At 39.4% G+C, this 22,735-nt stretch overlaps 1 protein-coding gene across 9 annotated transcripts in view; it reads left to right on the plus strand.

The window, feature by feature from the left end:
- The window catches only part of MBNL2 (muscleblind like splicing regulator 2), a 154,321-nt gene that overhangs the window by 9,450 nt on the left and 122,136 nt on the right, over positions 1–22,735 (plus strand). Inside the window, exon 1 of one of the 9 annotated variants that reach the window (XM_019625899.1) lies at positions 12,457–12,590. The exons of the other annotated variants lie outside the window; for them this stretch is intronic. The gene's annotated coding sequence lies outside the window, so the exon portion shown is untranslated. Of the gene's footprint in view, positions 1–12,456; positions 12,591–22,735 lie in introns of those variants that run through there. 9 annotated transcript variants of the gene reach the window in all.

The following is a 22,735-nucleotide window of genomic DNA, read 5'->3' on the forward strand; positions in this document are numbered from 1 at the left end:
GTTTCCTACAGCCCGGAGTCCATCTAAACTGATTTGCAGGAAGTCTTCTCTGCCCAGATGCCCATTTAGTCCACACACAGATGGCCGGGATTTTTATGCATTTTTAATTTACCAATAACCTTTTAGGAATGAAAGGAAACAAGTGTTTATTGGGTTTATTGAGTGCCTACTAGATGCCAAGCCCTCTGCTGAGAGCTTTATATACGTCAACTCCATTAAACCTTTTTACAATGAAAAGAAAGTCCAGGTAGGTGGAGTTACTTGCCTCATAACACATGAACATGTGACAGAGCAAGGGGGGGGAAACCTCAGCAGGGGGTCTCCAAGCTCCCAGAGCTTTCCCAATGGTGCTTCTTTGGAGGTTGCAACCCAACAGGCTTTGCTTTAGAAAACCTTCTCTTGCATTTGCATGTACTGTTGGCAGAATTCACTAAATAGTTAAATAGAACACAAACAAGCAATTACTGGTATACAGTGCAGTCATGAGCTCAGTTTTAGCGAGGAGTTCCTCCTCACAAAGGGACTTGGTAAATCCCCAGGGATGGCTATAGCATCATCGCTGCTGTGGTTAGCTCGCCTTTTCCTTACTTTTGAATCTCCTTCGTGTGTGCGTGTGCGCGCATGCAGGCATGCTGAAAGAAACTTAAAGACCTTGGTATCCAAAGTATCTTATAGATACCTTAAATAGATGACACATACAAAAGCTAATTATCAACTCTAGAAAAGTGAGATGTTTTGTGCTATTGTGGCTTTGCTACCTTCTCTGAGAATTCTTAGAAATTCTTTTTTTTTTTTTTTTTTTTTTCTGCATCAATTTCCCTCTTTAGGTGCAGTTTTTTTTGGTTTTTTTTTTAACACGCATCACCCCTTCTCCACCAAGGGCTGCATCTACTGATGATCCCCTCCCTGCAGAGTCAGTCTCTCTCTCTCTCTCTCTCTCTCTCTCTCTCTCTCTCTCTCTCTCTCTCTCTCTCTCCCCCCCCTCTTTCTTTCCCTCTCCCTCCTCCGCCCCCTCCTTCCCTCCCTCCCGCTCTCTTCTCTTCTTTCTCTTGCTCCACTGCCTCCTGAACTAACCCAGGGTCTCTTTTTCCTGGTTCAGCTCTCTGCCAAGGCTGTACCTGGCATCCCTACTAAATGGCACACACAGATACCTGGTGTTTCTGGGGTTCTCTTCACACCTGCCTCTTAGCTGATAGAAAGGATTATTTATTTACCCCCCTTAGGAAGCCCATCATTTGAACCCTAAAGTATCAGCTTCCTGGCAGCCACCACAAAGACCATCCCCTCAGGAAACAAAACAAACCCTATCTCTAGAGTTTCCCTGTTTCTTTTCTTTAAAGTTCCCTGTTGCAACTAGGCTGCAATTACTAGGCAGGATCAAAGGGACTAGCTGCCTCTGGGGCTGCTGGGACCTGCCTAGAGTTTAGGCCTTTTTAACTCTTTCCTTCCCATGACCTGCTACTCCAATCGCCTCTTTGTTCTTCTGGGTGCTCAGGTATCAGAATGAGGGTGAGCTGTGGGGAGGCACATCAGAGCCAGCAGCGGAACTTTTCACATCACACAAGACTGCGATACCCCTCCTCTTTCAGACCTACCCAACCAACAAACACCACAAACATAACTCGAATATCAGAAGGGAGTCCCAAGTTGGAAGGCGTGGAAGGGCTTACCTAGCACAACTCGTGTCTCCCCCCACCACAGCCCAGACAGGCAGCTTCTGATTACCCCCTGACCACCAGTATTGACTGGACATTCACTACCCCGAAACACTTATGACCATAACATTTCGTTATAAAATTCTTCCTTGTGCTGAAATGAAATGTGACGACGCCCGGTGACCTTCATTCCTCAGCCCTTGTCAGGCCTTTGGAGTCACTCTAGGCAAATCAAACATCCCTCCAGCAGGGGAGCCCCTCACCTGTCTAAAGATAACAATCAAGCTTCCTCTTATAGGAGCTCTTGGCACCTTCCTTATTCAGGATATAATACTTTTATTATGCAAACTAAGACACTGAATTTCTCTGGCCATTTTGTCACACTGTTGTCCTGGATCTCTCTTATACTTGAACCTTGAACCAGCCATGTTAAAGACAGGGGTGAGGCTCCCCATTTCCCTCAGCTCTGTTTAGGCCTGAGCACAGTGAGGGGGAGAGAGGGAGGAAGGTGATGGAGGGAGATGAGGTGGGGACAGGCAGACATCTTTCCCAACTGTATAACGTTGTCTTCATTCCCCAAAGGAGGCTCTGGGTAGGTCTGCACATACTTGGCAAGATGGTGGGCATTGCCCTGTAAAACTATCCATACGATGATTGATAGATACATACATGCATACATGCATATAGAGAACTATAAATGGCCATTCATATATAGATATACAGATGTAGAGATTTAGATTTAGATTAATATAGATAGATAGTTATCAATATAGATTAATATTTATATATAAAGATAGGTGGATGGAAATTTGGATTAATATATACACAGATAGTTTTAGGTATTGATTAGCATATACAGATATAGATAGATTGATAGATAGATATTTAGATGATCTTCACACAATTTGAATACCACACTAAGGTTTTAGAGGTAAGTTAGATATTTTGGGGAGTTTTTTTGGTTTTGGTTTTGGTTTTTGGCTCAACAAAATAGAGATATTATAGCAGTAGCTCTGAATCCTCCTGAGTTTCTCAGTGGCTCTCAACACAGTCCTCTGCAGCTTAGAAACACTCTGCCATCGGTAGATGCCAAGGTCACCAAAGGAACTAATTAATCCCAGCTCCAGTCAACAGCAGGCTGCACTAACCTGCTCTCCTTCCTCAGAGAGGGAGAAACCAGGAAGGATTTTCCCCCTGAGCTCCTCCCGGGCCTACTCAGGGACACCCTGAGCAAACAAAGGAAAGGCATTGAAGGGTTTGGTAAACCATTTCCCAGCTCGCTGGCCAGGTGAGAAAGCCGGAGGCAGCCTGTTCCAAAGCTTTCCAACTGAGTTGAGACAAGCCCTCCAGTTTTTCTTAGGAAAATTCCCAGGTTGATATTTAACCTAAAGATCCCCATGCCCTGCCTGTATCACAAACTCTGCCTTTTTTTCTTTACTATTAGTTTTACTAATGTCCTATAAACCCAGCCAGCCTTCTTGACATGCTGAAAATTGGCCTTTCTACTTAAAACTACAAATTTTCTAGCTGACCACTAGGAAGAATTAATTTTTCCCCCCTCAGGGTAAAGTTTAAGTTGTATAACCCAGAACACACACAGCACGTAATTGATCAGAAAAAGGAACCGAGAGGAGTGATTGTTATTGGAAGCACTGATGGCCAATAACCCAAGGAGAGCAGTTCTAGAGTGCTGCCGTCTAAAACATTGTGGATACCCAAGTTAATGTCAGTCGCTTAGCCAGATACAAGTTGCATCTTGAGTTAATAGTTTTGAGGCTGTGAATTTTTATCTGATGTTCTGATCTCTTCCTTCCAGCTTGATAATTAGTGCAGAAAGTCATGGAAAAGCCCAAACCAGGCCTTTGTCAGGTCAACAGCACAGAGTCCCTCTCCCTGTCAGAGCTAGTGTGTTTGCGTTTTAGTCCGTGGCCCTCTGTGGTTCCCTCCTGGGCCCCCTGAAGCTGCTAAAGCAGGAGCGGTATCGGCCTGGGAGTTAGTTTCTCGTTACAGTCTGGCAGAACCCAGCAAATCCTGGAGTTAGGTTTGTGACACTCTCCATCTTGCTCACTGCTTAGAAACCGAAAAAAAGAAATCAAAACCATATGTTCAATACAATATCAGGCTTCTAGTGAACACTGTGCGATTAAATAATAACCATCGACTTATCCACGTATTTGAAGGCTATGGGAATAGGAGCCAACCTCCTCTGGCCGAGGCTGCGGCAGGTAGAGAAGGTGATCCTGTTTGCTTCCTTTCTCAAAATGGCATGTTGCTGGACTCCTTCCAGCTCCTAATGGGGAAAGCAGAACGAGATTGCAGTTACTGACTTATTTCCCTTCTTCACATCTTCCTCCTCCCCGCACATTTTCAGGATTGGAAATTAGAAACACTTTTCTCCTACACACAAAATTACTCCCTCACACACACTTTTTTTTTTTTTCTTCCTGCTTTGAAATGGCGATTGCTGCCAGAAAAGGCTTCTCGAAGAACACATGCTTTCCTGGTCAGAACAGTCAAAGGGTTAATTTAAAAATGTAGCCAGCTAGTTAGATGTAGTAGCTAGTTAGGGAAAGGGGTCACCCTCTGGGGAAAGTAGGGGACAACTGAAATGGGATCTTAGGGGGCTCCCAGCGTCCTGATAATTAGTTATTTCTCAGTCTGGGTGTGGATTACACAGATGAGTTCACTTTTTAAAAGTCCAGGGTGCTGGACACTTAAGATATGGAGTCCTTTCTGTCTTTAATAAAGTTTCAAAAATGTAGCCGGCTGCCTGCACTGTCTAGTATAGATGAAAGGAAAGCTATTTGAAAGGTTCTCCTATATCCTTCTAGCCCCATTCCTGCCTCCTCGCTCCTTATCTGTTTCTCTCCTAAGTAACCCCTAGACTCCAGCAGCGGGGCTCCACTCCCGCTAATAATGGGAACCATGAATCACTGTAACATCCTACTCCTGGGCCAATGGGAAGTTAATGCTTCACATTCAAATTTGAGAAGAAAGGAAATCATCACTGTTTGATGATGATGATGATGATGATGATGATATCACTTTGTCACGATGTTCAAAACACCTCCTTTACTTTCTGTGTTTTTTTATGGTTTACAACCACATGAACATTTTGCTTAAAGGGTTTTAGTTTTTTGGGGTTTTTTTGTTTTTTTATTTTATTTTATGTGGCAATCAAGACTAGTAGAAGGAAGGAACAGGTGACAATGCCCTTTGCCCTTTCTTGCTTTGTAACCCTAGATTCTGTTTAAGTCCAGTGAGTGCAGATCTCAAAAAATAAATAAGGGTGGGTAAGAATGATAAGAATTCAAAGCTTGCAGGTCATCAACATGCATTTGAACCCCAGGTTTCCCTACTTAGGATGAACAAAAGTTACCAAATCACTGGGAACTTTGATCTTCTGGTTGGCACAAATCAAGATGGTCATGCCATGTCTCAGGATTTTTAGGAAGATTTGGTGAAACAATGCACCAGAAGTGCCCCATCCACAGTGAGAGGCCCTTTGTCAATGGGAAGAAGCTGATCATCGTACATTTAATCTTTACCTGCTCTGCCAGGGCAAATGTATTCTACTTAGTGAGGTTTTCTTGGCAACAGAAAATTTTCAGAAAAAAAAAAGAACATCCTCATGGAATTGTAGGTGTAGACTTACGTAGACTGTAGGGCTAGATGTATATTTGGAATTCATCCATAGCAAAATGGTATTAGAAATCCTAAAGCACTTGAGATAGCTAAGGAAGCAAGTGTGATCTAGAACATGGTTGATTCCACAGCTTTGGGGGAATGCTTACATTTAAGAGGATTTCCTGGGCACACTCCCACTGGCATAGAAATTCAAGGTGAAGAGCATTTCCGTGAGGACAGGTGTTCCTGCGGACAGGTGTGTGGACCTCAGGACATTTCTCAATGCCTCTGGATCTGTGAGACTCATGGTATTTATTCTGTCCTAGGAATAATGCTGATCAGTGACATAATATGGGCACATTTTAGGGTTTCCTAAAACTAGGTAATAATGTGAAATAAAGCCAGATCCTAAAGAAAGTTCAGTAACAATGAGTACTGAGCCTGGTACCATGACATATGGAAGTTAAGAAGGCACCCCTGACCTTTGGGTTAAGAAGGCACCCCTGACCTGTTGGGAGCTGAGTGGCAAGGTACCAAGAGAGTGGAAAGTGAAAACATTTAGGGAGTGTGGAATATTTAGAGCAATCAAAGGAGAGATGGAGGTGAGTGGAAGGGAAGCAGGGTGTTAAGTTTGAGGGAAGGTGGGCCGGGCTGGCAGATGGCACCTGATGCAGCTTTAAGCCTGAGGAGGCTGCAGGGGATAGATGGGCTGAGCGCACCAAGGAGAAATTATTTTTGAAAATTTGTGGGAATATATCCGATTCTCCTATAACAGGAAAGATGAAAAACATTAGATAAATTTGAAGTAAAGTGTAAGCCGAGGTTCAAGTGCTTCTTCAGGGAGACCCCCCGGAGGCCTGTGCCTTGAAACAAATCCTGCCTTATTCAAAATACCTGTAAGAGGGAGGAGGATAACATATTGCATCAATTCCCAATTATTAATTAAAGATGAGCTTTTACTTCATGCTTTACTAAAATATAACCACTGCTGCTGCTGTCTGAAGTGCTTTACCCATGTTATTTGTTGTTCCTTTGTTGCTTTATCATTTTCCTTCCCTTTTTCCTTCATTTCCTTGGGTTCAGCAAAAGGATAATTCATGAGCCTAGTACCTTCTCCTAAGTAACAAAATCTGCCAATACAGAAGTCACATGTAGAAGATTGTTAGTCTCATTGTAGCAATCCCCATGCATTTTATTTATTTATTTATTTATTTATTTATTTATTTTTTATTTATTTTTTTTTTTTTAGCTGAGCCATCCTGCTACCTGTTGGCAGCTCAGCGGCTGCTCAGCTCGGGCTGGACTCGAACCGCTGTTGCTCAGAGCTCAAACTCTTGAGCGAGCTCTTAACCAACTGAGCCACTCAGCCGGCCCCCCCCCATGCATTTTAAAGTTGAGCCAATGTCTGGTAAATAGTAGGTGCTCAATAATTGTTCGTGGAATGCAATGGAATGATTCAAGTGTCTTATTTAGACAGGCATTTCTATAGATGACTATTAGCTATGAGTCATACTTATAAAAACCTATAGTCTGCCATTCACCCAAATACACCCAGAAGCTTTCATTACAGAAGAGGAGAGAATGCATTTCCCCCCCAAAGTTTGTATACACAGCTATGAAATTGTACTCCAGTACTGAAGAGAGCCCAGCTGAGCCCCCAATCTGTTTGACCAGGGCTTTTTTTTTTTTTTTTGCATTTAAACTTCAGAGAACAAGTTTGGCTGATTAAGGCAATTGGCAGAGAAGAGACTAAGTGAAAAATGCATAAGCTGGGGAGTTATCTGGAGTGTCCTAACGTTTAAAATAAGTTTTAGTTGCTTAATTGCTATATGACAGATACTTCTAGTTATGTTTGGCTGTACACACTGTACAGCACATCTCACAAAATGGGTTGACCTATTTATTTTCCTTTGAGGGCCCCTTGAAAACTAAGTTAAAAACAAGCACACCTACGGTCAAGGCCAGAATGAGCTCTTCTAGCCATTGGGACAAGGTGGTGGTTCTGTACTACGTTTGCTCCCCTACCCAACTCCAACCCCACCAGAAGAGAGAAGTTGTGTTTTCTTCCCAAACCCATTTCAAAAGTCCTTACTAGTTATTCCAAACGCTAGTTGCTTTGGCTGCATAGACTCTTGGGAAGCTTGTTAAAAAGACAAACGACAGATTCCTAGGCCTCAGCCCCTGAGATGCTGACTTAGGGAGTCTGGGGCGAGTCCCAGGAATCTACGTTTATTGCAAAAACACAGAGTGATTTGAAAACAAATGATTAACAGACCTCCTGGCACAGGGGTTAAGAGACAATTCAAAGTCTGCTTTCAAATCCTGGCTCTGCCACAGACTAGATGCACAAGTTCAGGCAAATTTTAAAATGTATATGAATTTCGGTTTTCTCATCTTTAAAATGACGGTTATAATGCCCACTTCTCTGGGTGATGATTGGGATTAAGTGAGATCACGTATGTAAAGAACTTTGTGTATAAACACTCAATACATAATATTTGGATATATTCCTCTAGGTGAACCTGAGGCCATTGGAGAATAATCCCAAATTAATACTACAAACCCTCGAACAATTCCAGAAAGAGTGGGTCTTCAACATGACTATTTCTGCAGTCATAACAAAGTCTTATTATCATTCACGAAAACATTACTGTTTTTGCAACAAAATGCAAGGCTTTATATTTTACAAAATAATTTCATGCCAGACTCTTGGGAATACTTTTATTTGGTAGGTATAATTAGACACTGGAGCACGTTACCCCAGACTAAAGGAATGCAGTTGCTTTTGCAAAGAGGAGGACAGGGCCACATTTGGAAAGTTTCACACAGTACGTGTGTGAAAATGGAGCACTTGACCCAGCTCCATCATGGCTTGAGCTGTTTTGGCACAGATAAGATTGATTCTGTCCCCACTCAGGCCATTTTTAGGTCATTCAAGCAGATGGTAACTGGCTCACAGTGGGACCAAATTCCTGAACTTAAACTTTTGGAAATGAGTGAATGAATGCATGAATGAATTTCCTCTGGGGCCAAGAAACACTCCTGACATCTGCCAGCCCATCCTGACCCTCTGGTTCCTGAAGAAAGGTTGGCCCTTTGTTGCTTAGAGAATAAATAAGGAAGGATTGCTCCAAGGTGTTTCCTGAAACCACGTACTCCTTCCTTCCTGGATGTAGTGACCCACTTGCCTGTGTTGGAAGGCTCCGTGTCACACGTCACTTTTGTCCTTTTTTTTTCCCACTGAAAACCCATCAGCAGTAGAGATATTTTTACAAGTTAGGTGCTTGCTGGTGCCCCAGGTCATGAGCTCTGGGTAACACACAAACAAGAAGAGAGAAGTGTGGTAAGGAGCCCATTTGATCAGCACACAGGAAGAAATAAAAACAAAAGTGAAAAAAAATGTCAAAAATAGAGGGAGTGCAAAAAGAAATTTATGATACTCTGGAATTGGAAAGTCTCAGTTTCAGCTTTCAATTACAGAAGATTTCCAAATCAAAATAGATCTGTAAATCTTCGAATCCATTGTGAACCATTTTCAAAAGGCTCATTTCCTCCATTTGGAGAGTATTGATTAAAATCCAACTGTGTGCCTAGTACACTGATGCTATGTAAAGCAAGCAAAACAAAGATGCTTGGTAGTCAGCAATGCACTGAGGTGTTAAGACACACACACACACACACACACACACACACACACACGTGCACACTGCAGAAACGAATGCATAACCCTGATACTACCCCTTTTCGGATTGGGAACCCCAGCCACTTAATGCCTAATCTAAGGCAGGAAGGAGAGAGAGACCATCAGAGTTGGGCCAGTTGGGCCTGACTCCATTAGAGTGAATTTTGAGTTTTTGACTTGAGAAGGATGCCTGGATTTAGATAACTGCAAATGAGAGCGGAAGACAGTCTATATCAAAGGAAACCGTTCAAACAAAAGCCAATAGGAGGAAATGAGCCCTTATTGTGTGCACACATGGGTTCCACAGAAAGGAAATTGCCTGATTTGGGACACTTCCGATGCCTCTTGAAGCTACAAGGAAAGTCTGGGCCTGTGTTCCCATAGCCTGGAGAACGTGTCTTCCTCCACTCAGGGTGGCTGCAGTGAAGCTGCTAGGATTTTAGCCAAACCACCCACATTCCTAGACTTCCAGAAATTTTGATTGCCAAATGTGTCCTTGGGAACTCAAAAGGCGATTCCTTATGTTCTTCTTATACTTCAGAATGTTAGGGTCTAGGGAAAAGTGGGGAGCAGGCACTTGGTTCAAATAGTTTGGTCTTTTTATGGGTAAAGCTCATTCCTTCTTCGGGGTCCACCAGGCACCTGAGACGCAGCCTGTGCCCGGCAGGGCCACCTCTCTACAGGACCCTTGTTGGCTCCGTAGGGTGGCTTCTTGGGATCAGACCCTGTGATCAGCCCAGAGGGATTTCACATCAGAGCCCCTCAGCTAGACAATAGTAGCGTTATCAACCGTCTTGTTATCTACCATCTTCTGTCCAGAATATAATCCTGAACACATGCTTTTGATTTTGCAGGGTATATCCCTGTGCCTGCCTGGTGCTTGTCCTGGGCCCTGTGGGGAACACAGAAACCTGCATGATGTTCCCAGTCCCCAAAGACTTTAGGGCCTAGAAGAGAGTCAATTCATTCCAGTAAACATAATAAGAAATAGGCATTTCCCTGGCTCCTGGGGTGGGGGGTGGGGCACCTAAGAGTTGTTAAAGAAGCATGGAATGAGCAGGACTTGTTATTTTTTTTTCTCCTTTGTGTTGCTTGATTGACAGTTTGAGTACAGTTAAGCTTGGATCTGTGGGGATGCTACTTAATATAAGTGGCATGTATTGTGGAGTCATTTTCCACTGACGTCATCTTCTGAAAGTGGTGCTGGTGAAAGGAAAAATGAGAGAAGACTAAGTAGGGCCGCATGCTCACCACACAGGCCAGTCCCCCTCCCCTGGTTGAGTGGATGTGCTCTTGTCGCCGGCACGCTTTCTGCTTCTGCCTCGAACCCAGAGGTTTGGCCCAAGCTCAGAGTGCTACCACCCCGTCATCCTCTCCTCCATCTCGTCCAGCAGTGGCCAGTGGCAGGCATGGAGAGTGGATGTAGGAGACAAAGTTGATCACAGGACCACACTCCTTGAACACATCAAGTTCCACTGCAGTTTTTTAGGTAGATGGATTTTTGGTTTACTCGGGAGAATAAAAAATTAAGGTCTTAAATTTTCTTATGGACTGCTCTTGAATCATTTATTTATTTAGTCAGCCAGCCAGTCAACAGAACGTGGCTGAGTACCCAGGGGCTCTTCTGGGTGCTGAGCTGGAAATACGCATTAGCCTGACACCTGGGCTCGGTTGGCTCATGTTTTAGCCAGACACCACAGCAACAAGGTTAACTTCAAGGACATGAGGACTCAAGTATAGGGGAGCACGATGGTCAGGGATAGTTCTAGTGGCTCTCTAGGGCAGTGAGGGTGAGAGACAGGGTTGGCAATGATTTTCCAAGAAAGGACATTTGAACTGGGCCTTGGAGGATGCACCGAATGACAGCAAGCAAAGAAAGGGGAGAAGGGTATCACAATCTCCTTCTAATTAGCCTGCTCCTTCTAATTAGTGGCTTTAGAGGCTTATCATCTCATCTATAAACTAAAACTAATAGGCAGTTAGATTTTTTTTTCCTTCTTTCTTCCCTACCCTTCAAGGGAAAAGCACATGAATTAAGAGTCAATTGCCAGCGAATAGCATAATGTGTATGCACAGAAATGTGACTATTTTATGCAGCGTGGATAGGACTGGATATTTAGGGAGATGTTTTTACCCTCCAGTGTAGACCTTGTTTTGTTACCAGCAGGAGAAAAGGGTCGGGGAAAACTTCTCGGCAGACTTGTACTTGCTCTCCCTCCACCTCTGTCGCCCACGGCATCAGGAAGGCGAGGAAAAGAACCGCACCTTTCTTCTCAGGCCACGGGGTGGACAGTACTTTGCCCTCCTGCTGGCGAAAAAAATGACGAAATACAAAAACAATTCCTCTCACATGACACTGGATAATAGTGGTTTCAAAATTCCTTTCAGTGTAAAGGCTAATTTACAGCATTAGGTCATAGCAATGCTTTGTAAAATTCCAATGTGATCCTTCAGTTATGTTTAGTTTATTTCAAATCGCACCACATGCCCCAAGGGAAAACCCCACTCGTGAAGATATTTGCAATGAATTTAAGTTTGCTTGCATTTCAAGCATCATGACTTTTTTTTTTTTTTACTTGTCCTGAATACAGTCTGTAATTTTGAAAGCAACCAATTGAGGGATACAGACAGAAAGGAGGCCAGTGCCCAATAATGCTCCTGAGTAGATCATGTTCAGGAAAGCTAAGGGAAATATGTCATCTGCTAAGAAAAATATGGACACTAATAAAGACAAGTCAACTTATAGTCAGGGTGACCCTGCAAACTACTGACGTGCACTGAGAACCACGAAACTTCGGCGTTTTCATGTATTAACAGCGCCTTTGTGCCTTTGTTTTACAATGTAGACCAGCTGATAATGTGCCTTGCTCTTCATTGACTTTGCAATCTCATTCTTTCCCACAAATATAATGGCCTGTTTGTTTTTCCGCTGATGCACACTGGCCGAAGAATCAGACATTTGTTTCACAGTGCTTGTTTTGAAGACATCAGTTCTGGGTACATCTTTACACTGCCCATAAAAACAGAGGCTCATCTGGGTGAAAGACACCCCAGGTCTGTGCTAGGGTAGACTTACATTTACCCAGTGCTATAGAAAATGAAATTGAAATATAATAAACCTTCATTTCAATCTAATTACCGAAGATCCTGAATTATAGACGATTCACAAAGATGTACACTTTTATTCATTATAATGACACACAGCAATTTGAACTGGCCGAGAGTATTTTATCTCGTAACAGCTTTTGAGAAGTTCTTATTAATGAAGAGATAAGAATGATTTATGAGTAGTGTTACAGGTATTATTTATGTCTAAATGAATGGTAGTGAAATGCCTGAGAAGTTTGGTCTCATACGTCAGGTAAATATTCCCATTAGAATTATGTTAAGACTGTTAATTTATTCAGCAAGCAACGCCTCCCCCCCCCCCCTTTTATCGTAAGTAGTTCAAAGGTAACCTTTAGCCTAGACTGAGGCTGGTTTCGATTCATAAGGGAACTCGGATCAGTTGGTGGTGGCTGCCTGCCTGGAAACTTGTTGTTCTGAGAAATTTTTGAGTGCTAAGTCTGGATTCACAGGGCAAAAGCACTGGGATCGATTAGACAAGCCTGCCACAGACAGACAAGGTGAGAATGTGGGTGGGGGGGAACCTGAGTGATAGCCATTTGCTGTCCTTGGCATAACGGGGGTGATAGCCACTGAACCATCTACATTCACTTAACCCAAAGGAAATCCAGTTGAATTTACTACTGGAAAATGCATTTTTAGTTTTACTAAGCTTGAGAGACACAATTACTTTACAACTCTTCTTTCTCCTGGATGTGATATTAGGGGTCAGAGTGGTGGCTGTTTCACTGGAAGGAGCCCCAAACTGGCATTTGGATATTTTGTTTGAATTTGATGTGGAGTCATTACTTTTGCCGTTTTTGAAAGAAACGAGCAAGTGCGGATTTCTCACCACTAACACAAATCTGAAACTCAGGGCCAGGTCCTCGTAGTAGCACAGTTTTCTTTCATTTCTAGGTTTAAATAACAGATAATGAGGGGACTGGACAAGGAGCTCATTTAAAGCACCCACTGTGCTCTAGGCACCTTGACAATTACTTTCAAAACGTTAATTTTTTTTTTATTTAATGCTCCCATCTGCCCTGAGAGATATATAGTATTGTCCCATTTTATAGAGAAGAACAGTGAGGTTTAGAAAGGTCAGACTGTTGGTTAGAGATGGAGCTTATTTCTGTTTAGAGTTCAGAATTGAACCGTATACCGCTCATCCCAACTTTTAATCAGGACTTTTGCAGGGGCGTTTCGTGTATTGACTAGTGAAAATTCTGGAACTTGAACATTTTGAGAGCCCTCAATAGATAGGTGTGGACTGCTCTTCTCTTCCTCCTTCCCTCCTCTCCCCTCCCACCTTTCCTCGCTCTCTATATATACTCGTATATGAATGCTCATTGAACTTCAAATGTTTATTGCAAACCACTTTGCCTTTTTACATCAGAAAGAAATGTGAATGCCTACTCTTTATGTTAGAAAATTATCTAAACCTAGAAAGGGGAAATTTTTATAGGAGGATAAAGGCTGTAAAGTATACAATAAAATCAGCCGTGTGTAAGAAACCAGAATATCGCCCTGACATTTTATACAGTATGTAAATTGCAGTTCTAATCCAGAGGAAATCTGCTTTTAGTTAAGCTCTGTGAATACACTCCTGTTTCTACAATTCTCCATCTCTATCTTTTAGTGGGAGGGGGCAGCAGGGTTGGCAGTAGAGAGAGGCTTTTTTTTTTCCCCCTCTGAGAAGGCTTTTTATTAATTTCTTTTGCTGAATTTTTGACCCTGTAAAGAAAAAGAGAGCTATTGTACTGAACCATAGTACAGGACACACTCCCCCAGACGGATGCTTCCTTCCTGCTGAAGGACACAGATATCAGCTTTATGAGCTGTTTTTACAGTCAGCTTTATCGCAAAGCCAGTAGATTTTCTTAATATACTTATTGCTGTTCTGTGACTAGCATGGGGGCAATCATGAACCTGAATCACTTATGGAGTCAAAATGAGACCGATACTAGTAATCATGGGAAGAAAATGTTGAAGAGCCTAAATAATGAAACTAGTCATTGGAATTCTTTCTAACTGTGGAGGCTGACATATCCAAACCAATCCTTTGCGTACCTGTTGACTACCTCTGAAATTTAATGAGCATGCATGCTGGAAGCATTTTATTCACGGTATAAAACTCTATGTAAATACAGCTGGTAATATTAATGATAACAATTGTATTAAACTTTTTAATTAAGACATAAAGAGAGCTCTACGATTGCCCACCATGTTTCTTTAAAATGCTGATTAATTAAAAACTGCAATATGCTTTGTTTCTTAATGTTCGAGAATATTTGGAGGAATAGGCACCTGAATGGCTTTATGTTAATAATATAAAAGCCCTCAGAGGACGGACTCAGTTGTTGTGTTTTTAATGGTATACTACTCTGTTTTTAAATTCTAAATTGTCTTTTGATTCCCTTTGAAGGAGGGGTGGGAAAAGAGAGATATTTCAAGGTCAAGATGTATTTCAAGAGATATGTTTCAGAATACCGCAAACTTTCAATTCTAGAAGAATGTTACTATGGTTCTTTCAGAGCTCTTAGGGAAGGTGCCATTTCTCTCATATCTGTTTCTCTTGTTAAATGGTTGAAATTAATGATACAGTCTGCAATACTGATATATGGATTCAAATGTAAAGTGTTATGGTTATTGAGGTAGTAGTGTTGTTTATATAAAAACTGTTTAGAACTCTAGGTGTTTTCTTTAGTTCACTCATTAATCAGATAGCTTAAAAAAAGCATAATGATTGGTTAATTAACAATGTCACCTGCTCTATATTTTAATCACATTTTGTTTCAGTGGCATTTAAAAAAAAATAGTTTACAAGCAATCATATTTGAATCTGCAGACCAAATGCTCTACCTGTGATTTTTGCCCCAAAACATAGGCGTACTCAAATCTAGAAAACATTTAGTCTGAATCAAAGCATATATGGCAAATCCTTCATCACACTTTCTAAACTTAAAATAATTTATCATCAGACAATCTCTTTCTAGTTTAATGTTTTTATGTTGCACTATAAATGATGTTTCTTGGCAAATATTCCTTCCTATATTTATCACCCCTGGATTTAACATGTAATTATTTATTCTTTGCATAACAATTTACTTTTCATAATATTTCATAGTCATGGTTGAGACTCTTGTACGTGGTTGAATTGCTTAGTTGATTAAAGCATGAAATAGTGATTATGGGTCTCTGATACCACGGACTCATGCTTCATTACAAACCTTAGACAACCCTTCTAAAAATATGTGCTACGAGTCCCTAGAGGGACCAAGGCATAGCATCTTTAACCACTTGACATACAAAAAGAAACTCTATGTTCATTATTGCTGTTAAGAATAATAAAATTCAGGTACCATTTTTTTCTTAGACTTTCCCCCTTTTTGTTCTAACACCCTGTAAAATCAAAGGTGGTAAAGAGAAGGCGGAGCCATAGTCTAACATGCAATGTTAAAATTGTCTCACTTGGTGCCTTAGTGGTTAACTTTATATAACTTATGTTTTATTATTAGAAGTAATAATAAGCAGTTTTAATTTAACATTTTTATGCTAAGTTCTATGAAGTGTTATGCAAATTTTACTATTATTAGAAAGCTACAATTTGCAAGCCATTGTCACTCTGTTCATTCTTTTATTTAATCTCTTTTCTTAAAAGTTGGCCAGCCCCCTACCACAACCCACTCACTGTGAGTTTGAATTACTCAAATTAACATTAAGTTGTTTAAATATTAAACCGTGTTTTACCTTGTGACTTATTTTTCAGTAACACTTCATTATAATTTCTGCTAAGCAGCTTAGATAACAGGTCATGATATGCAATATGCTTATTGTATCATCTAACTTGGCAAAGTTCACAATAATAAAAATGTATCCAGGCCTAGCAAAATAATGTGATTTTCCTATCTTGCTACTTCCTTGCACTTCAGGATGTTCAGTCTCTAGAAAATGTATCCACATTTTATAAATGATTGTCCCCAAATCTTCATAACATTTGATCTATTGTTCAATTTATAAATGAGGAAATAACATGGTTTGCAAGCATAAAAGCCCAGGGCGCATTGTTAGAATTCTTGTCTCAGAATATTTTTGTTTTATTTTATTTTATAATGATAAAATATTTTCTTCCTGAAGAAAAAAAAGTAAAATATTTAATACCACGTGGTAAGCATTTGGACTTGAAATCTATGTAACTTTGTTAACAATTGTCACCCCAATAAACTTTAATTTTTAAAAAAATAATAAATAAATAAATAAACAAATAAAAATAAAAACAAAAAAAAGAAAACATAGTGTTAAAGAGCTGCTTAATGTCTAATAATGAAAACACCATAATTTATTTTAGCATTCTCTGTTACATTGATTCTAATTGTTTCTCTTCATAAATTATGCTGTGATTAACATCCTGATACATAGATATTTAATCCCATATCTATTTTTTCCCTTTAGTATAAATCCCTCATAGTAGGAGTCCCAGGAACTGTTATATTTTTAGATATGTTGCATATTTGAGAATTTTTTTCATTTTCATGTAGGAAATATAATATGATTGTTTATATTATTTGGAGTAATAAGTTTTTCCCTTAAAATTCTATAGACATTTTTCTATTGGCTTTTAGTGTTTTGTGCTGCAAAAAAAAAAGTCGGAAGCCAAACAATTCATTTGTAGTTAGCTCCTTTTTAGGCAAAGGAGCTAAATAATTTTAGAAATCTTCCTTTGTCTTCACAATTGTTAGCATGTTAGTTCTCAGAGCTTTTCATTGGTTTTGCCTAGGTCACAGAAGTCTCTTTGAATCTTCTCAGCTCCTTTTTGAACCTCCCCAAATTTTACCAATATCTTGTAATTATTGCTTCTGTTTCATTCATTCTTTCTCTCTCTCTCTCTCTCTCTCTCTCTCTCTCTCTCTCTCTCTCTCTCTCTCTCTCTCTGTCTCTCCAGGTGCATTCATAATTCTTAGATTGGATCTTTGTTTTGTGACCTCCATATCTGTCAATAGCTCTCTGATCATTTAAATCTCTTTTCCCATCTTCTCTGTATCGTGTAAATATGTCTCAAGCATATTCTCCACCTCACTGATTCCATTTGGTACAGAGAGTGTTTTACTGCATAAATTTCAGATTTCAGTTCTGTTACTGAAATGTTGGTTTCCTCACACTCTTTTCTATGTCAACCAACTGTTATTTTTTATTTCTGTTTATCTCCCATCTCAGTCCCTTTTCATTTCAGTCTGTTGCCTTTTCTTCTCATCTTCCCTTTCTGGTTTCATTAAGTTCTTGGAGGAAGGATGAGCTCTCCAGAACTTTATTGAAAACACAAAGCAAGGTGCTGTCTTAATATTTCTTCATTTTTAAATGGTAAACCTTGAGCTTTCTCCATCTTCACCCTCTGTTTAGTTTGCAGAATCTTTTCGTTGGACTCATACTGGATCTTTGTTGCATATCTACTTTTTGTCCATTGTGTGTTTTTTATTCATTTATTCATCATGAGTGCAAAGAGGTCTATCCAGGTTTGGTGCTTTTTATCCAACACAGGGCAGAGAAATCATTTTATAGCACCTCACTTGCTGCCTGTCAACTGAATCCTTTCCTCAAATACTAAGTAGAAGATTCCCTCATGTAAATTTGATTGAGTTCAGTGATGCAACAGCTTCAGTATGGTGTAGACTGAGTTCTGGCCATGGGGTACCCAGCAGTGATATGTCATCTCTGCTCAGTTTCTTACCATAGAAATTACTTCTCTCCACCAAACTTTTCCTTTGCTTAGGCCGGATGCCAAGTATACAACCGATTCAAGCCTCCTCGCTGTTGCTATTTCCAGTGCACAAGGAAGATGAACCACTGAACTGTTGGTTTTCAGTTTAATGTAGCGATTGAGCAAAATTTGGGGGTTTTCAGTATAACTAATAGTTGCATAGAGACTTCAAAACATGTGGCTGATACATTTTCCATGTTTCTAACACTACTGAAAACTTTCTTTTTCCGTGTTTTTATCAATGTTTAGTTATTTCACTGGGGGTTTTGTAGGGGAATTTAGATAGCTATTTACTAACATGCTCAAGTTGGCATGGTACCAAGAAGTCAGAAGTTTGTCCTTAACATGTATTAAAGCCATAAAAATGGATTGACCTTTTCGTTCTTATTCTTTGTTTGCATTGTTTTTTATTCTTAGAAAGACTTGCATTCCTGTTATCAATGAGAAAATTCACACACACACACACACACACACACACACACACACACACACACACACACACACTTGCCCCTTTGTGGATTATCTTTTTAATCAAATCAATATGGAATTTATTTGGGAAAATAGTGAAAGTTGAGTTTATAAATTAATTTATTTTCTATGTTTTCCCATTTGTTCTAAACAGTACATATTGAATAAAGCACCCTTTCTTTGTGGTCTTAACTATCTTGGATCCTAAATTCCTAGGTATACTGAGATCTTTTTCAAGATAGTTTTAATCAATTCCATTGATTTATCTGTCTATTCCTTCAGCAGTAGCATACTTTTAATTGTTTTAGATGAATAGTGCATGTATACATCTACTAAGGCTAATTCCATATATTGCAATTCTTTTTCAGGAATTTATGCCCTGTCCTCATCTATTTCTTTTTCCAGATAAATTTTAAAATCATTTTTAAGCTCTTTCCCATACTCATAAAAAGCTTCTCCAACAACAAAAAATCCTTCTGATGCCTTATTAAAATTGTGTTGAATGTATAAATTAATTTAGTAAGAGCTAATATAGTAAGAACTGATATTTTTAAATGATAAGAATGCCAATGTAGAAATATTTCTCAATTTCATTGAAATATTACTTTATATCTCCAGGTGAAGTTTGTTAATATTTGTCTGTCTGAATACACTTTCAGTTAGCATCATTCCCAATTGTTTTATGTAGCTATTATGAACGATATATTTTTCTATTATATATTCTACCTGCTTATTGCTAGAGAACAAGAAAAGTATTGGTCCCATTTAACTTCATTTAGTTATTTCATTTCTGGCAGCTTAACAGAGCTCACTTTTTCCTTGTGAGAATTAAATTTAATTCTCTTGAATTTTCTGGGAATATAATCATATCATCTGAAGATAGTGATAACATTTTCTTCTCTTTTGCAGTAGTTATGCCATATATCCCTGTTATATTTTAATGTATGGACTGTACCATCTCTTCACATTTTGAAAATTTTGAACAGTTGATCTGAAAATTCTCAAAAATAGTTAGTGACAGAGGATTCACTGTATTTTATATCCTGCTATGAACACAAGTTTCCCCAGGGAATTTTAAACTGATTAAAGCAACAAGCAGTAGATTTTTCATCTTGCTAACTGAAATCTAAGACACTTAAACATCTCATAAATATTAGTTTTATGATATTAAAAGCAAAATTTAGACTGACTGTACATAAGTTTCCACCTTCATAGAAAGGACAACTTTGATATACAAATTTAAAATAAAAAGAACAGACTTCTTTTGCTCTGTCTCATCCATCCATCCATCCATCCATTATCCATCTATTCATCTATCCATTTACCTACTCAACAAATATTTATTGAACCCTGTGCTTAAAGCAAAGAAATAAAACAGTCTAGTCCCAACCCTATAGAATCTCAACCTGGACTTATTAGACATGCAAAGTTCTGTTCACATAATTGTACCTAAAAATGTTTGTAGCTTGATTAAATGATGTTGAACAAAAAGTTATATACTTATTAGGTTATTATAACATTCTAGTTATTTGCTTATGAGTTAAAACTTGATCATTTGAAATAGAAACATCTGTGACATGTGAGTAAAAACAAATATCACTTGTGGATCCTGTGTATTCATTACTAAGGCCCTCCCTTTCCACCTCCCCAGTTCCTTGTATTCTTTTTGTCAGTTGAAGAAAGTTTGGAGCTATACGGATAAATGCAGGGAAATTAAATGTGTTTCAAGTTTACTAGTTTTCACATCATTAAAAGAAATTCATTAGCTAATCCTCCCTTAATAAAATAGTGATACACAAAAATTTTCTTTTTACAGTAACATCATACTTACAATACTTATTACAGAAATTATCATGCAGTGTTCTTTGGAAGCTTACATTTTAGAAAATGTGCTAGATTTTTCTCAGGAGTTTTTCAATTAAAAATTTTCACACAAATAAAATTTTGACTGATAAATGTTAAGTTAAGAACCATTTAGATATTTAGATTAAAATAGTATAACACTGAATCATTTCTAACTTTGTTAATATTCATAATTTCCCTTTAAAAAATAAACTATAATTCATACCTAAAAATCTAGAAAGTATTAATTCAAATTTTTGAAGCATGATAGAGGATTTTTGTCACATTATGATGAAAAGAAAAGCATTTAGCAATATTCTAGGAGTAGCTCATGAAAATTTTGGTTCTAACAGTTTAAATTAAAACAAAAACCAGTGTTATGAACTTGCTCTACCACTCTTACTCTAATTTATCTCTAACATGCCCTCTGAAAAGCATTTGCCTCTATTTTGAAAGTATTTGTTTCAGTCTAAACATTTGATTTGAACTTGCATTTTGACCTCTTTGGCTCTTAAATCTAGTTTCCCTTCCTTTTATATTTGATTCTTATAGTTGTAGGGCTCTAAAAGGATCACCATTCCGAATCTGCTTTTTATTTACTGTATTATCCTCAGTCATAGTGTAAATTCTTAAAAAAAAATAGTCAATTTGATGGATTTCTTAAAGGAAGATTGACTCTTGTCAGGTGTGAGCCAATGCAGCTACAGCCCAGTGGATGCTACTTTTCAGTGGCGTGGACAGCCCAGGTGCTCTTGACTGGCCCTAATATGGTAGTAAATAAATTGGTACATTATATTTCCTAGTCCCAAAGGTAACAATAAATCCAGAGTATACCCCCATGATCATTTTAGGCGCCCGAGTGGTCTGGAGGAGCACCATTTTCTTCTCTGAGGAAGGTCAGTGATTCCAATGAAATCTTTAGCTTTTATGAACTTTGTGTTTCTGCTGCAGGGTAACAAATCACACCCCAGTGGGTCACAGATATCTCCCTAAAGATCCCTCTGACGACTAGGGAAGAAACACAATTCCTAGCATGTCCAAGGTAGAGGTGGTCCTGAAGACCCTGTCACTCAGTTTTTCAAGTTTTCCTTTCCACTGAGGCATCCTTATAGCAGAGGAGAGAGGAGGTGGTCTCCTGAGGCTTAGAAAGATTGACAGAAAAAGTCTATTTATCTAAAGTCTTCTAAAGCTTGCTTTCTACTCCGTTATATTTCTGCTTTCATATAAAAAAGTTAAAATTACTTGCAGAATTGTACACCTGAAACCCATGTAACTTTACTAACAATTGTCACCCCAATAAACTTTAATTTTAAAAAAATTATTTGCCCCATCAGTGATTTGACTTTCCTTTTTACCCAACAACATTTTAAGTAACACTGATGCTTCCTTAAGCTACAATGTATTTGCCTTTGGCTCTGTAGCTACTCACCCCCCCTACACCCCCACCCCCACCCCATGTTTGAAGACCACTGCTTGGTCCAGCATCTTCTTTTTAAGGTTGAGTAAACTGAGGCCCAGAGAGGGATTATGACTCACCCCAAATCTCCTGGCTAGCATGTGACTGTACAAAAACTAACACTCGGCTCTTCTAACCTCATCCCTATCCATTTTCTGACAATTAGACAATTAGGCTACTTCCAAAGGGCAGTCAAGTGTGTCTCAGAAGGCCTTTACTTTTTACACTGTTACACTTTGAAACAGAAATGCTGGTTGCCCCTTCCTTGTAGAAACTGCCTGTGACCTAATGAACTAAATGTGGTTTTGGTGGAGGACGGGAAGAGCTGAGCCAATTACCTATGAAGCATCCATAAGATACCCCTGGACTTGTACATGCAAGTACATCCACCTTATTTCTGACCCTTGATAACCAAAGCACTTCTCTGTCTGAAGGAAGCCATTGCAGAAGCCTAAATCATGACGTAACACATATAGGAACCTTAAAACTATTGGCTTGGGGTCATGGATCTTTATTATCAGCCTTCTTTGAAAATGCTGTAACTACCATTTGAGAAGCTGAATGAAACCTCAGAATGTCTGTCAGCAGAGTTGACGGGGGGGTTGGTGATAGCAACTAGAACAGTGAAGAACTCGTAGCCCGGCTTAATAAATATTTGCTGCTGCTGAGTCATTCTTACTGGAAAAGCAATGCAGTTGGGATCGTCTCTGCCAAGTGCTGCAGAGGTTATCAGCGTGGCCTTCACCAAAATTTCCACCATCAGTGTTGCAATCTTCTGCCATGGCACAGTAAAGATCCCAGGAATGAAATGCCTTGTCCCAGTGCTCTGCCTTAAGTCTTCCAAATTCTTTCATATACAGGGTGTCAGCAGTCTCAGCAACAACCTAGTATATAGATGGGACAACAGAAGCTTCCAGTTATACGGCTTGCTCAAGGGCACGTGATTGTATGAGTTGCTTCTCTTAATTTAGCAGTGGGGATTTAAGTAAGCCGTCCATTCCCCATTTAAATGCACACTTTTGTTAAAACCCGAAGAAAATCATTTTTACTACTACAAGAAGACACATTGCAATAAGCAGAACATCATGTACATCTGTATATAGAGTTTTCTTATAAAAATTGTTTTGCTTTTCATCTCTAGTGGA

This window comes from Hipposideros armiger, unplaced genomic scaffold, assembly GCF_001890085.2.
Source record: "Hipposideros armiger isolate ML-2016 unplaced genomic scaffold, ASM189008v1 scaffold_643, whole genome shotgun sequence".
Taxonomy (NCBI): Eukaryota; Metazoa; Chordata; class Mammalia; order Chiroptera; family Hipposideridae; genus Hipposideros; species Hipposideros armiger.